At 53.0% G+C, this 14,972-nt stretch overlaps 1 long non-coding RNA gene across 1 annotated transcript; it reads right to left on the bottom strand.

Moving 5' to 3' along the window:
* Window positions 1-264: 264 nt before the first annotated feature.
* LOC121269321 lies at window positions 265-13,557 on the bottom strand. Its single transcript, XR_005941338.1, has 4 exons — window positions 13,366-13,557; window positions 7,330-7,451; window positions 6,181-6,222; window positions 265-305 (listed from the first exon to the last, which is right to left on the bottom strand). It is a non-coding gene; the product is annotated as an uncharacterized LOC121269321 (long non-coding RNA).
* Window positions 13,558-14,972: the final 1,415 nt, after the last annotated feature.

Here is a 14,972-nt window from a genome sequence, read left to right as displayed (position 1 = left end):
AAGAAAGGAGCAGCCACTAAGCCACAGCTAACATCACTCCTCTTTCTCTCGCCCCTTTCACAAACACAGGGCATCTCAAAGCCTTTGCCAGACTGTGAATCTCTTTCAGTGTGCGCTCCCTGTTGTAACATAGGGAGACACATTTGGGCATGTACAGCAAGATCTCTCAACAGAAGCAGGATAAACAAGCATCAGTATAGCTTCAGAAAGCAGTGGTGCGAGGAGGAGATTGCGCTGATTTAATAAAGCTGTTTTCACCTCACCTGATGTGATTGCATCATTGAAGACTCAGGCCTCCCAACCGTCTGGAAAAGAAATCACCAGAATGTGTGTGTTAGCTGTGTCAATGTGGCTAGGCAAAGAAGTTGATCAATAGCGGCAGATGCTGCGGATACTGTGGTGCAGGATACAGTGAGCCTAAGCTGCCACCTGCTGGCCGCAGACAGTAAGAACAGCATTACCTGTTTACATGGGAAATTCCCATTGTCAGTGATCACATTGATATTTGCGACATGTACAGAATCCCGAGTTATACTACACGGGAAGGGGACATTCAGCCTATGGTGCCAGTGCTGGCTCTCATTCAAGAAATTTGTTCCGGCTTTCATCTAACACCCTGTGCAAAACTCAGCTCCCAGCTGAGTCTCACAGAACCAAGTGATAACATTTTCAGGTGCTCAATGAGTTGTGTAGGCAAGTCCATGGAACGTTACCTCAGGATGGTGAGCTACCTCACAGCAAACAATAATCTTTACGCTCATATGCTCCTGTCAGCTTTTCAAGTTGAATCTTCAAATCTTGGACCAGAACTGATCCTTCCCATTTTCCCTCCCTCATTCAGAAGTCCAGCTTGCACAACTATAGGGCTTTGGCACAACCACTGGATTCCCCAGAGCATTGGGCAGCCTGTGAAATAATGTCTGAAGTGTAGTCACTGCTCTAGTGGAGGAGGCACCACAGCCAGACTGGAGCACAGCAAGCTACCACAAGCAGCAAGGTGACAGTGATCCAGATCATGGGTTTGAAGCATATAAGGGCACAGGAAATAGGAGCAGAAATATCCCATTTGGCCCCTTGAGCCTGCTCCGCCATTCATTATGAACATGGCTGATTTTCTACCCCAACTGTTCGGGACAGTAAGGGTTAATGTGGGACTGAGGGAACGGTGTCACCCAGACCAAGATGTAGAGAGTCACATGGTAGACAGGGTCTGGAAGAAGTTGGAATGAAGATAGCACAAAGTCAGGGCTGTATCTTCTAGAAACATATAGAATTGTATGTTTCCAATAAACAATTAATGTTCAACTACCCAATCCTCTAGAACTCTTCATGGGACAACAAACAGCCTTACAACACGTTGGCAGCAAGCAAAGGACCCCAAAAGCCCTGGGGATGGAGAAGTAAAGAAACTGCAATCTGACCTGAGAAAAGAGCACTGAACCAGAAGACCTTGAAGACACGGCCAAAGACCAGCTAAAACACTTCATTTACAGGCATAGAGGCTGAGTGCCAGAAGAAAGATCTCCTCTGCAGCTTCTCCACCAGAGAACGTCAAGGTCCGTTGCGAGACCCGATCGAAAGCAAAGTCAAAGGACCTCGCCAGATCACAAAAGGGTGAGCCAACTCCAGAAAAAGGCTGAAGTTAACTTTCAGAGTAGGTGGAATGATCAGGTAGCACTGGCATGCTGATTGTTTTAAAGTGCACAGCTTGAAGAATGTTGCAGCCTGGTCCAGAGTCGGCGCCATAACACACGGCAATCACATGACAAATCGGAAAGAAAAGGAGTATTTAAACAGGAGCAAGGAAAAATAATTGGCTTTGATTCGATTATTCAGACAGAAAACCAACCAGCTAGCCAAAGTGATTCGTTTAAAAGGTTGTCTTAAGAATCGGTGGAGTTTTTAAAACAGCTCCCTGACCATTACAGGAGCCCCCGCCAAATCCCAACAAGTGCAGGAAGCAGAGAAAAAAAATTATTACTGCAGCTCAACTTTAATAAAACAAAAATGTCAAAGATATAATAATTCTCAGAATGTTATTGGAATGTATTGCAAAGTAGAGTAATAATGGGATATGTCTATATGTGTTTGTGTGTGTGTGTGTGTGTGTGTGTGTGTGTGTGTGAGAGAGAGAGACTTAACTGAATTAGTCTGGGCGCTTTGATCTAAGAAGAGAGGTTAGATTTGAAATGTTAATTAGATAAACATGGGGAGGTTTAGAAACACCAGGTGTCAAGGGAACATTTGTATTTTGAAATTAACTAGACTGGAGGGGTGAAATGTGTCACCTAGCCAGGTGAAGCTTAGAAACAGTGTGTTTATTTTTCCCAAAGATTAAATGGCATTTTCCTGATGAGTAGGACCTCAACTTCATTCAAAAGGTCAATGATATTAGCCAGCAAGGATCTGGTTCCGATTTCAAAAAATGGTAAAGCTTAGTGCTAGGAAAGGGTCTTATTACCGGAGAGTTAAAGTCCAAAGACATAATGAAACAACTTGCATTTAAAGAGGAAGATATGGTATAAAGCAGAGACGACTGTTTGTAAGGGAAGGCATTTTAAGATCTTAAGATTTTAAGAAGTGTGGAAAAGCCTTCAGCATCGATGCCTCAAGATGCTCAAAGGACTGAAGTTAAGAAAATTCACTTGGGATTTGACCTGTTCAGAGTATCATGTTTCTTTGCCTGGGTCTTTTAAATTCTATGTGTCTATCTGTTGCTTTAATGAAAGGGTAACTGGGAGTTAGATTGATTAGGGGATTTAGAAGTTATCATAGTAATAATTTGTAGATCTATATATGTGTTTAAAATCATTTCTCCTTTTAATAAATGTTTAATCTAGTTTGTGAAAACCTATCAGACTTGGCAGTCTTATTACTACTGAATTCAAAGCCCGCATCTCGAAATTTATACAAATTGAAAATTAGTTGTGACAGTTGTTTCATTTCCCTCTGGGATTTGAACAGCTCAGCATTTATCATCAGCTGTTTCATAGCAAAAAATTAAAGCTTTACTCCCCTGTACTAAAAACAACAATGGATGGTAAGTCGACGCTGTCAGGCCAATTAAGGCAGATGGAAGGGCCAGACCAGGTGTAAAATTGGTTGTCATGGAGAAGATCATTTTTAAGGTACATGATAGCTTCAGGCTTCAATAAGAAAACAGAGGCTGAACAAGTAAATATACAACTGTAGTCAGAGGGCCCAACAGCCAAGGACATAATTGCCTGGCAAGGAATAAATGAATCTTCCGACAATTTTGAAAAAGTCATGAAGTCATTTGACACCAACTTTCATCTGAGAAGCAATAAGCCCATAGAAACTGTAGACCCTTTCACAAAGGAGTGATACAGGTTGGCTGAAGGCTGTGACTATGGTGACCTTAAGTTGGAGCTCACAAGTAACCGAACAGTAGTGGGAGTCGCTGATGATACATTCTCAGACTTTCCCTAACGTAAAGAAAGTCTGACGTTGGAACAAGCCATTCAAACTGTCAGACAATCTGAAGTCTGCCAGCAGAATAGATCCATTTTGTATGACGGAGTTAAATCACAGTACACAACAACACCGACAGTCCAGCTCATAAAGCAACAAAAGAGTGAGGAGACAACAACCAAGCAAAACTCCAGATAGTGGCAGATCATGTCAGCGCTGTGGCATCAAAAAACTTCACAGGCACAAGCAGTGCCCAGGATTCACCGTGCAGTCCTTCCGCTGTAACCAGCTGGGGCACTCTGGTAAGGTGTGCAAGTCCAAAACCACGAGATGCGCAGAGGATTCCAAAAGAGTCCACAACATTGTTGAGCCACACCAAGGAGTCCAGCAACACTTTGTGGGTGAAATTAAGGATCCCAGATTCACACTTCGGAAGGAGAACATCTCAGTAAATGGTCACCTCACAAATTTCAAGTTAGATACGGGAGCCATTGTGATGGTCCTGTCCAATAAGGAACTGTGGCTAGTGAAACAATGTCTGATGCCACCTACAACATAGTTGTGCGGACCAGCGGGCATCAAGCTCCAGGTCAAAGGTACGTTGCAAACAACGCTCCAATGTAAAAAACAAATGAATATGGGAGATTCTATATGTGCTCCACAACCAAGCATTTTCCTGGTGATCAGGACCTCAACTTCATTCAAAAGGTCAAAGAGATTAGCCAGCAAGGATCTGGGTCCGATTTGAAAAAATAATTTCCAAGGCTTTTCACTGGGCTCGGGCGACTGAAGGCAGCATACAGCATAACACCGAGAAACAATGCCAAACCTGTGTGTGCCTGTTTACACCACAGAAAATACAGCACCTGCTTATGAAGCGAGTACAACAGCAACTTGATGAGCTGGCCAAGATGGGGTCATCTTCCCCATCACTCAGCCAACAGAATGGTATCCAGCATGGTCCCACTTCCAAAATCAAACAGGTCCATTCGCATCTGTGTTAACCTGATACAACTCAACAATGCGGTGGCAAAGGAAATGCACCCAATGTCCTTGGTGGATGACGGCTTGATCAAACTCTCCAAGAGCATGGTGTTCTCCAAACTTGATGCCAACAGCAGCTCCTGGTAAATTCCGATAGACATAAGAACATAAGAAATAGGAGCAGGAGTAGGCCATTTGGCCACTCAAGCCTGCTCCACCATTCAATAAGATCGTGGCTGAGCTGCTTGTGTTTCAAACTCCACATTCCCATCTACCCCTGATAACCTTTGATTCCCTTGCCTGACATGAATCTATCTACCTCTGCCTTAAAAATATTCAGTGACCCCACATCCACTGCCTTCTGAGGCAGAGAGTTCCAAAGTCGCACAACCCTCAGAGAGAAAAACTTTCTCCTCATCTCTGTCCTAAAAGGGCGACCCCTGATTTTAAAACAGTGCCCCCTAGTTCTGGACTCACTCACAAGAGGAAACGTCCTTTCCACGTCCACCTTGTTAACACTGTTCAGGATCTTATATCCTTCAATCAAATCACGATCTACTTGAACGGTAGAGCAGGCTCCAGAGACAGAATTGCCTACTCCTGTTCCTATGTTCCTATCATAGCACCTCTCTCCTAGGCACCCATCTTGTGAACATTCACTGCACTGCCTCCAAGGCAATGCAGCCAATCCTTCAGCAAGAATGCATTTTACTGAAAGGAAGAGGACATTAAGGTTCAAGTGACTGCACGGTAAATTTATTGTCATCAAAATTGGCTAAATTTCATCTCACAAGAACCAAGTGGACTTGGTACTTTAACCTTTAACACAAGCTGGGAGCTGGAATGAAATTAAGAAAACAGAGACACAGGCATGGTGGATTGACTTCATCAATATGTGAACCAAGAAACCTCTGGCGCTATCAGGCCGCTCAACGCTACGTGCTTGTCCAGATTGTCAAGTGAATCCATTGTGGCCAAGCTGCTAGCTGGACTTCCAAAATAACCACCAAGGTACCTGCATGGCCCCCACTGCCACCACTCACCCCCAGGCCCACCGCCACAATCACACCCCCCTTCCCAAAACACACACACAATTCATGGAAATGTTCATCTCAAAACTGTTAACCCACGGTAAAGCTCCTTCAGAAATCTGATCAGGCTGACAAGACTAGAATTATCTCATCAAAACACCTTTGTGTATTAATGGGCTATTCACAAACACAGGATGTGGAGTAGATACAATATTGAAGTTGTTACAGGGATTGAAAGTGGGGGGGCGGAAATTGCATTATCCATGGCCGTGAGTGTGCTTTTTTTTTCCATTCAGTTGTGTGCATTTAGGGACAGAGGCAACAACTTGCAAGGATAACCGCGGATGGGAGTGATCACCCACACAGATGGCAACAGACCTCCCTGAGCGATGCACAGGGTGAGTTCTGTTTGGAATTAAGCAGAGTTAAAGGAATAGCACATGTGGGTACTGACTGAAACATGAAGGGAGCGGTGCACTGACGTCGGCATGTAATCCGGCTAACAGTGGACTCTCACCACCACAAAACGATCCAAAGAGCTCCATGCGCTTTGAATCCCTTTCAGCATGCAGTCCCTGTTGTGATCTGGGGAAACACAGTGGGCTGCGCATAGCAAGGCCGCACAGACAGCAGCAGGATAAGCGTCTGTATAGCTTCAGAAAGCAGCAGTGTGAGGGAGTGGCAAGGGGTGGGGGAGAATTGTTCTGACTTAGTAAAGCTGTTTTCATCTCACCTGCTCCATGCGCTTCAAAGAAGATGCAGATCCTGGATGCAACTAGAAAGAAAGCACCACAACATTTGTGCGTTAGCTGTCTCGATGTTACTGGGCACAGAAACAGATTCAGGACGAGCAGATGCTGACGATACAGTGGTTCAGGACACAGTGAAGCTACAATGCTGCCTATTGGCCACAGCCAGTAACCACAGCGTGACGTGTTTACATGAGAAATTCCCATTATCACACTGCTCACCTTGGTATTTGTGACGGTTACAGAATCATGGGCTTACAGCATGGGAGGAAGCCATTCAGCCCATCCACTCTGTGCTGGCTTTTTGATGTAGCTCCAAATTAGGCTACACTTGCATTGGAGTGGGTAGAGCAAAGGCTCACTCGCTTGGTCCCTGGGGAGAGAGGGAAGTCCTGTGATGGGAGGCTGAGTACGTTGTGTCGATATTCACTGGAGTTCAGAAGAATGAGGGGCGATCTCATTCAAACATTCAAGATTCTGAAGGGACTTGACAGGGTAGACGCGGAGAGACTGTTCCCCCTGGTCGGACAATCTAAAACACGGGGCACAGTCTCAGGATAAGGGACCAGTCATTTAGGACTGAGGTGAGGAGACTTTCTTCACTCGGAGGGTTGTGAATCCTTGTGGATAGTCCATTATTGAATACATTTAAGGTCGGGATGAACAGATTTTCGATCTCTCAGGAAATCAAGGGATATGAGGAGCAGGCATGAAAGTGGATTTCTTCTCTTTACTCTTTCCTGGATATCAACATCACTGACAAGGCCAGCATTTATTGCCCTTCCCGAATTGCCTTTAAACGTTCTCAATTGGAAAACGTTAGGGATTGCAGATGCCAATTTGTGCACAGCAAGGCCCCCAAAACATCAACGAAAGAAAATAAACAGAGATTATCAGTTCTATTATTGTTGATGGTTAAGGGGGGAATAGTGGGCCCAGGGTACAGAGGAGAAATGAGGCCCTGATCTTCTTCCAATTGTGGGCATTCCCCGAGTACTGGCCCATCGACAGTGCAGCACTCCCTCAGCACTGACCCTGCGACAGTACAGCACTCCCTCAGTACCGGCCCTGTAACAGTGCTGCACTGCCTCACTACTGACCATGTGACAATGCTGCACTCCCTCATTGCTGACCTTCCAACAATGCCACTCTCCCTCAGTTCTGACCCTCCGATATGAGGCGATGTGATAGTTTCAAGCTGTTTTCCCCTCACCTGTTGTTCATTCGACATCTTGACTGCAGGCTCTTAAATAGACTAGAAAGAAACCACCAGAACATTTGTGCATAAATGTGTTAGTGTCGTTAAGCACAGAAAATGATTCAATTCCAGCAGGTGCTGTGGATCCAGTGGTTCAGGACACAGTGTAGCTTCACTGGCACCTGCTGCTCACAGCCAGTAACCATTGCGTTACCTGTTCACATGGGAAATTCCCATTATCACCGCTCCCATTGCTATTTTGCCATGGTTACAGAATCATGCATCTTACAGCATGGGAGGAGGCCATTCAGCCCCTCGAGTCTGTGCTGGCTGTGTGCTGGAGCTGTGCAACTGAGACCCACACATTCCAGCATTTTCTCCAAAGCTCTGTTAGGTAATCCCCAGATCCTGACCCTTTCCCATTTCCCTTACCAAACTCCATCCTCCCCATTTCCACACCCCTCTTCCACTGCCCCACCCCCTTCCACCTCCCCTCCCCAATCCCCCACTTCCTACCTTTGCCCATTCACCTCTTTCTCCCAGAGATAAAAACAAAAAACTACGGATGCTGGAAATCCAAAACAAAAACAGAATTACCTGGAAAAACTCAGCAGGTCTGGCAGCGTCGGCGGAGAAGAAAAGAGTTGACATTTCGAGTCCTCATGACCCTTCGACAGAACTAAGTAGAAATAGAAAAGGGGTGAAATATAAGCTGGTTTAAGGTGTGTGTGTGTGGGGGTGTGGTGGGGTTAGGGTTAGGGTTAGGGTCATCCAACCCACCCCCCCACCCCTCCCCCCCCCTCCGCCCCCCACACACACACACCTTAAACCAGCTTATATTTCAACTCTCTCTTGGACTCGAACTCAAGTTCTGTCGAAGGGTCATGAGGACTCGAAACGTCAACTCTTTTCTTCTCCGCCGATGCTGCCAGACCTGCTGAGTTTTTCCAGGTAATTCTGTTTTTGTGTCAGCTCTTTCTCCCATTCGCCCTCATTCTTCCCACCCTCACTGTTACCCTCTTTCCCCCATTACCGTCTCATCCATTCCCCTCCTCACTATTACCCCCTCTTCCCCATTCCCCCTCTCCACTATTACCCCTCTCCTCCCCATTCTCCCCCTAACATTTACCCCTTTCCTCCCCATTCCCCCTCCTCACTATTACCTCTCTCCTCCCCATTCTCCCCCTAACATTTACCCCTCTCTTCCCCATTCCTCCTCCTCAGCATTACCCCTTCCTCCCCATTCCCTCTCCTCACTATTACCCCTCTCCTCACCATTCCCCCTCCTCACCATTACCCCCTCCTCCCCATTCCCTCTCCACTATTACCCCTCTCTGCCCCATTCCCCCTCTCCACTATTACCCCTCTCCTCCCCATTCTCCCCCTAACATTTACCCCCTCCTCCCCATTCCTCCTCCTCCCCATTACCCCTCTCCTCACCATTACCCCTCTCCTCCCCATTCTCCCTCTCAACTATTAGCCCTCTCCTTCCCATTCTCCCCCTAACATTTACACCTCTCCTCGCCATTCCCCCTCTCCACTATTACCACTCACCTCCCCATTCTCCCTCTAACATTTACCCCCTGCTCCCCATTCCTCCTCCTCACCATTACCCCTCTCCTCCCCATTCCCCCTCCTCACCATTACCCCTCTCCTCCCTATGCCTTCTCCTCACTATTACCCCTCTCCTCCCCATTACCCCCATTTCCCCCATCACCCCTCCCCCATTTCCCCCTCCCCCATTTGCCCTCCCATCCCCCCTCCCCCAATCACCATTCCCCCCATTCCCCCTCCCCATCCCACCTCCCCATTCCCCCTCCCCCAATCACCGTTCCCCCCATTCCCCCCTCCCCATCCCCCCTCCGCATTCCCCCTCCCCCAATCACCGTTCCCCCCATTCCCCCCTCCCCCAATCACCATTCCCCCTCCCCCATTCCCCCCTCCCCATTCCCCCTCCCCCTCCCCATCCCCCATTCCCCCCTCCCCACCCCCCCTCCCCATTCCCTCTCCTCACTATTACCCCCCTCCTCCCCATTACCCCTCCTCACCATTACCCCCTCCTACCCATTCCTTCTCACTATTACCCTTCTCCTCCCCATTCCCCCTCTCCACTATTACCACTCTCCTCCCCATTCCTTCTCACCATTACCCCTCTCCTCCCCATTCCCCCTCCTCACCATTACCCCTCTCCTCCCCATTCCTTCTCCTCACTATTACCCCTCTCCCAATCCCCCATTCCCCCATCCCCCCTCCCCCATTCCCTCCTCCCCATTTCCCCCTCCCCCTCCCCCTTCCCCCTTCCCCATTCCCACTCCCCCATCTCCCCATTCCCTCCTCCCCATTTCCCCCTCCCCCTCCCCATTCCCCACTCCCCCACTCCCCCTCCCCCATTCCCCCTCCCCCCTTTCCTCCCTCCCCCATTCCCCCTCCCCATTCCCCCTCCCCATTCCCCCTCCCCATTCCCCCCTCCCCCAATCACCATTCCACTCATTCCCCCTCCCCATCCCTCCTCCCCATTCCCCCTCCCCCAATCACCGTTCCCCCCATTCCCCCCTCCCCATCCCCCCTCCGCATTCCCCCTCCCCCAATCACCGTTCCCCCCATTCCCCCCTCCCCCAATCACCATTCCCCCTCCCCCATTCCCCCCTCCCCATTCCCCCTCCCCCTCCCCATCCCCCATTCCCCCCTCCCCACCCCCCCCTCCCCATTCCCTCTCCTCACTATTACCCCCCTCCTCCCCATTACCCCTCCTCACCATTACCCCCTCCTACCCATTCCTTCTCACTATTACCCTTCTCCTCCCCATTCCCCCTCTCCACTATTACCACTCTCCTCCCCATTCCTTCTCCTCACTATTACCACTCTCCTCCCCATTCCTTCTCCTCACCATTACCCCTCTCCTCCCCATTCCTTCTCCTCACTATTACCCCTCTCCCAATCCCCCATTCCCCCATCCCCCCTCCCCATCCCCCCTCCCCCATTCCCTCCTCCCCATTTCCCCCTCCCCCTCCCCATTCCCCCTTCCCCCTTCCCCATTCCCCACTCCCCCATCTCCCCATTCCCTCCTCCCCAATTCCCCCTCCCCCTCCCCCATTCCCCACTCCCCCACTCCCCCTCCCCCCTTTCCTCCCTCCCCCATTCCCCCTCCCCATTCCCCCTCCCCCATTCCCCCTCCCCATTCCCCCCTCCCCATTCCCCCCTCCCCCAATCACCATTCCACTCATTCCCCCTCCCCATCCCTCCTCCCCATTCCCCCTCCCCCAATCACCGTTCGCCCCATTCCCACTCCCCCATTCCCCCTCCCCATCCCCCCTCCCCACCCCCCCTCCGCATTCCCCCTCCCCCAATCACCGTTCCCCCCATTCCCCCCTCCCCAATCACCATTCCCCCTCCCCCATTCCCCTTCCCCCTCCCCCATCCCCCATTCCCCCCTCCCCCCTCCCCATTCCCTCTCCTCACTATTACCCCCCTCCTCCCCATTACCCCTCCTCACCATTACCCCCTCCTACCCATTCCTTCTCACTATTACCCTTCTCCTCCCCATTCCCCCTCTCCACTATTACCACTCTCCTCCCCATTCCTTCTCACCATTACCCCTCTCCTCCCATTCCCCCTCCTCACCATTACCCCTCTCCTCCCCATTCCTTCTCCTCACTATTACCCCTCTCCCAATCCCCCATTCCCCCATCCCCCCTCCCCCATTCCCTCCTCCCCATTTCCCCCTCCCCCTCCCCCTTCCCCCTTCCCCATTCCCCACTCCCCCATCTCCCCATTCCCTCCTCCCCATTTCCCCCTCCCCCTCCCCCATTCCCCACTCCCCCACTCCCCCTCCCCCATTCCCCCTCCCCCCTTTCCTCCCTCCCCCATTCCCCCTCCCCATTCCCCCTCCCCATTCCCCCTCCCCATTCCCCCCTCCCCCAATCACCATTCCACTCATTCCCCCTCCCCATCCCTCCTCCCCATTCCCCCTCCCCCAATCACCGTTCCCCCCATTCCCCCCTCCCCATCCCCCCTCCGCATTCCCCCTCCCCCAATCACCGTTCCCCCCCATTCCCCCCTCCCCCAATCACCATTCCCCCTCCCCCATTCCCCCCTCCCCATTCCCCCTCCCCCTCCCCATCCCCCATTCCCCCCCTCCCCACCCCCCCTCCCCATTCCCTCTCCTCACTATTACCCCCCTCCTCCCCATTACCCCTCCTCACCATTACCCCCTCCTACCCATTCCTTCTCACTATTACCCTTCTCCTCCCCATTCCCCCTCTCCACTATTACCACTCTCCTCCCCATTCCTTCTCCTCACTATTACCACTCTCCTCCCCATTCCTTCTCCTCACCATTACCCCTCTCCTCCCCATTCCTTCTCCTCACTATTACCCTTCTCCTCCCCATTCCCCCTCTCCACTATTACCACTCTCCTCCCCATTCCTTCTCCTCACTATTACCACTCTCCTCCCCATTCCTTCTCCTCACCATTACCCCTCTCCTCCCCATTCCTTCTCCTCACTATTACCACTCTCCTCCCCATTCCTTCTCCTCACCATTACCCCTCTCCTCCCCATTCCTTCTCCTCACTATTACCCCTCTCCCAATCCCCCATTCCCCCATCCCCCCTCCCCATCCCCCCTCCCCCATTCCCTCCTCCCCATTTCCCCCTCCCCCTCCCCATTCCCCCTTCCCCCTTCCCCATTCCCCACTCCCCCATCTCCCCATTCCCTCCTCCCCAATTCCCCCTCCCCCTCCCCCATTCCCCACTCCCCCACTCCCCCTCCCCCCTTTCCTCCCTCCCCCATTCCCCCTCCCCATTCCCCCTCCCCCATTCCCCCTCCCCATTCCCCCCTCCCCATTCCCCCCTCCCCATTCCCCCCTCCCCCAATCACCATTCCACTCATTCCCCCTCCCCATCCCTCCTCCCCATTCCCCCTCCCCCAATCACCGTTCGCCCCATTCCCACTCCCCCATTCCCCCTCCCCATCCCCCCTCCCCACCCCCCCTCCGCATTCCCCTCCCCCAATCACCGTTCCCCCCATTCCCCCCTCCCCAATCACCATTCCCCCTCCCCCATTCCCCTTCCCCCTCCCCCATCCCCCATTCCCCCCTCCCCCCTCCCCATTCCCTCTCCTCACTATTACCCCCCTCCTCCCCATTACCCCTCCTCACCATTACCCCCTCCTACCCATTCCTTCTCACTATTACCCCTCTCCTCCCCATTCCCCCTCCTCACTATTACCCCTCTCCTCCCCATTACCCCTCCTCACCATTACCCCCTCCTACCCATTCCTTCTCACTATTACCCCTCTCCTCCCCATTCCCCCTCCTCACTATTACCCCTCTCCTCCCCATTCCCCCTCCTCACTATTACCCCTCTCCCCATCCCCCATTCCCCCATCCCCCCTCCCCATCCCCCCTCCCCCATTCCCTCCTCCCCATTCCCCATCCCCCTCCCCATTCCCCCCCTCCCCCTCCCCATTCCCCCCCTCCCCCTCCCCATTCCCCATTCCCCCTTCACCATTCCCCACTCCGCCCATCTCCCCTCCCCATTTCCCCCTCCCCCTCCCCATCCCCCCTCCCAGATTCGGCATTCCGCCTCCCATTCCCCCCCTCCCATTCCCCCCCTCCCATTCCCCCCCCCTCCCATTCCCCCCCCTCCCATTCCCCCCTCCCCCATTCCCCCTCCCCCATCCCCCCTCCCCCATCCCCCCTCCCACATTCGGCATTCCGCCTCCCATTCCCCCCTCCCCCATTCCCCCCTCCCCCATTCCCCTCCTCCCCCACTCCCTATTCCACCTCCCATTCCCCCCACCCTATCACCCCTCCTCCCTCCCCATTCTCCCTCCCTATTCCCCATCCCCCAATCACCATTCCCCAAATTCCCCCTCCCCCTCCCCCTCCCCCATCCCCCCTCCCCCTCCCCCAGTCCCCCTCCCCCTCCCCCCATCACCCTCCCCCAGTCCCCCCCATTCCACCCCCTCACCTGATCCTTTCCTTCTCGCCTGGGAAACCCCACCTTTACCACCCGCTCCGCCCTCGTGCTTCACATTCGTAACCGCCACTGCTGGCACGCGACCAACACGTGATGAGTGGTAACGCCCCCCCCCTCCACCAGGCTCGTCCCTGCACAGCGGGAGACGCATGCGCAAAAGGCACGGAACGCCGGGCAGCTTGGATCCGGAGGGGCCGGAAGCGCACAGTGGCCGACGGGAGGGGAGGGGGAGAGACACTATGGGCAGGGAGCACGCGGAGGGAGGGGCGGAGCAATGCTGCGGGCGGGAATCACGTACGAGAGTGAGGGGCGGAGCGAGCCTGCGGGCAGAAAGCACGCAGATAGAGGGGGAGGAGCACGCGGTGGGGAGGGGGTGGAGCACGCGGGTCTGGGAAGGTGCTTAGCACGAGGGGGGAGGGGGCGGAGCAAGAGGGGAAGGGGCGGAGCAAGAGCGGAGGGGGAGGAGCAAGAGCGGGAGGGGCGGAGCACACGGGGGGCAGGGGGCGGAGCACGCGTGGGGAAGGGGCGTAGGACGCAGGGAGAGGGGGCGGAGCACGGGGGGAGCGGGAGGAGCAAGAGGGGGAGGGGCGGAGCACGCGGGGGGGCAGGGGGCGGAGCACACTGGGGAGGGGGCGGGGGACGCGCGGAGAGGGGGCGGAGCATGCGGGGGGAGGGGCGGAGCACGCGGGGCAGGGGCAGAGCAGGGAGGAGGGGGAGGAGCAAGAGGGGAAGGAGCACGAGGGGGAGGAGCACGAGGGGAGAGGGGAGGAGCAAGAGGGGGAGGGGGCGGAGCACGAGGGGGGAGGGGGAGGAGCAAGGGGGGCGGAGCACACAGGGGGCGGATGATAGAAGCAGATGATCAAAAGATGTCACAGACAACAGAACAAAAGAACACAGAGGTGTTAAAGTTGGTGATATTATCTAAACAAATGTGCTCATTAAGAATGGATGGTAGGGCACTCAAGGTATCGCTCTAGTGGGGGTGGGGGAGCATAAAAGATTTAAAAATAATGGAAATAGGTGGGAAAAAGACAAATCTATATAATTTATTGGAAAACAAAAGGAAGTGGGAAGAAACAGAAAGGGGGTGGGGATGGAGGAGGGAGTTCACGACCTAAAGCTGTTGAATTCAATATTCAGTCTGGAAGGCTGTAAAGTGCCTAGTCGGAAGATGAGGTGTTGTTCCTCCAGTTTGCGTTGGGCTTCACTGGAACAATGCAGCAAGCCTAGGAGAGACATGTGGGCAAGAGAGCAGGGTGGTGTGATAAAATGGCAAGCGACAGGGAGGTTTGGGTCATTCTTACGGACAGACCGCAGGTGTTCTGCAAAGCGGTCGCCCAGTTTACGTTTGGTCTCTCCAATGTAGAGGAGACCACATTGGGAGCAACGAATGCAGTAGACTAAGTTGGGGGAAATGCAAGTGAAATGCTGCTTCACTTGAAAGGAATGTTTGGGCCCTTGGACGGTGAGGAGAGAGGAAGTGAAGGGGCAGGTGTTGCATCTTTTGCGTGGGCATGGGGTGGTGCCATAGGAGGGGGTTGAGGAGTAGGGGGTGATGGAGGAGTGGACCAGGGTGTCCCGGAGGGAGTGATCCCTAC

Source organism: Carcharodon carcharias, chromosome 24, assembly GCF_017639515.1.
Source record: "Carcharodon carcharias isolate sCarCar2 chromosome 24, sCarCar2.pri, whole genome shotgun sequence".
NCBI classification, from domain to species: domain Eukaryota; kingdom Metazoa; phylum Chordata; class Chondrichthyes; order Lamniformes; family Lamnidae; genus Carcharodon; species Carcharodon carcharias.
The sequence above is the reverse complement of the archived record's forward strand: the minus strand, read 5'-3'. Positions and strand labels throughout refer to the sequence as shown.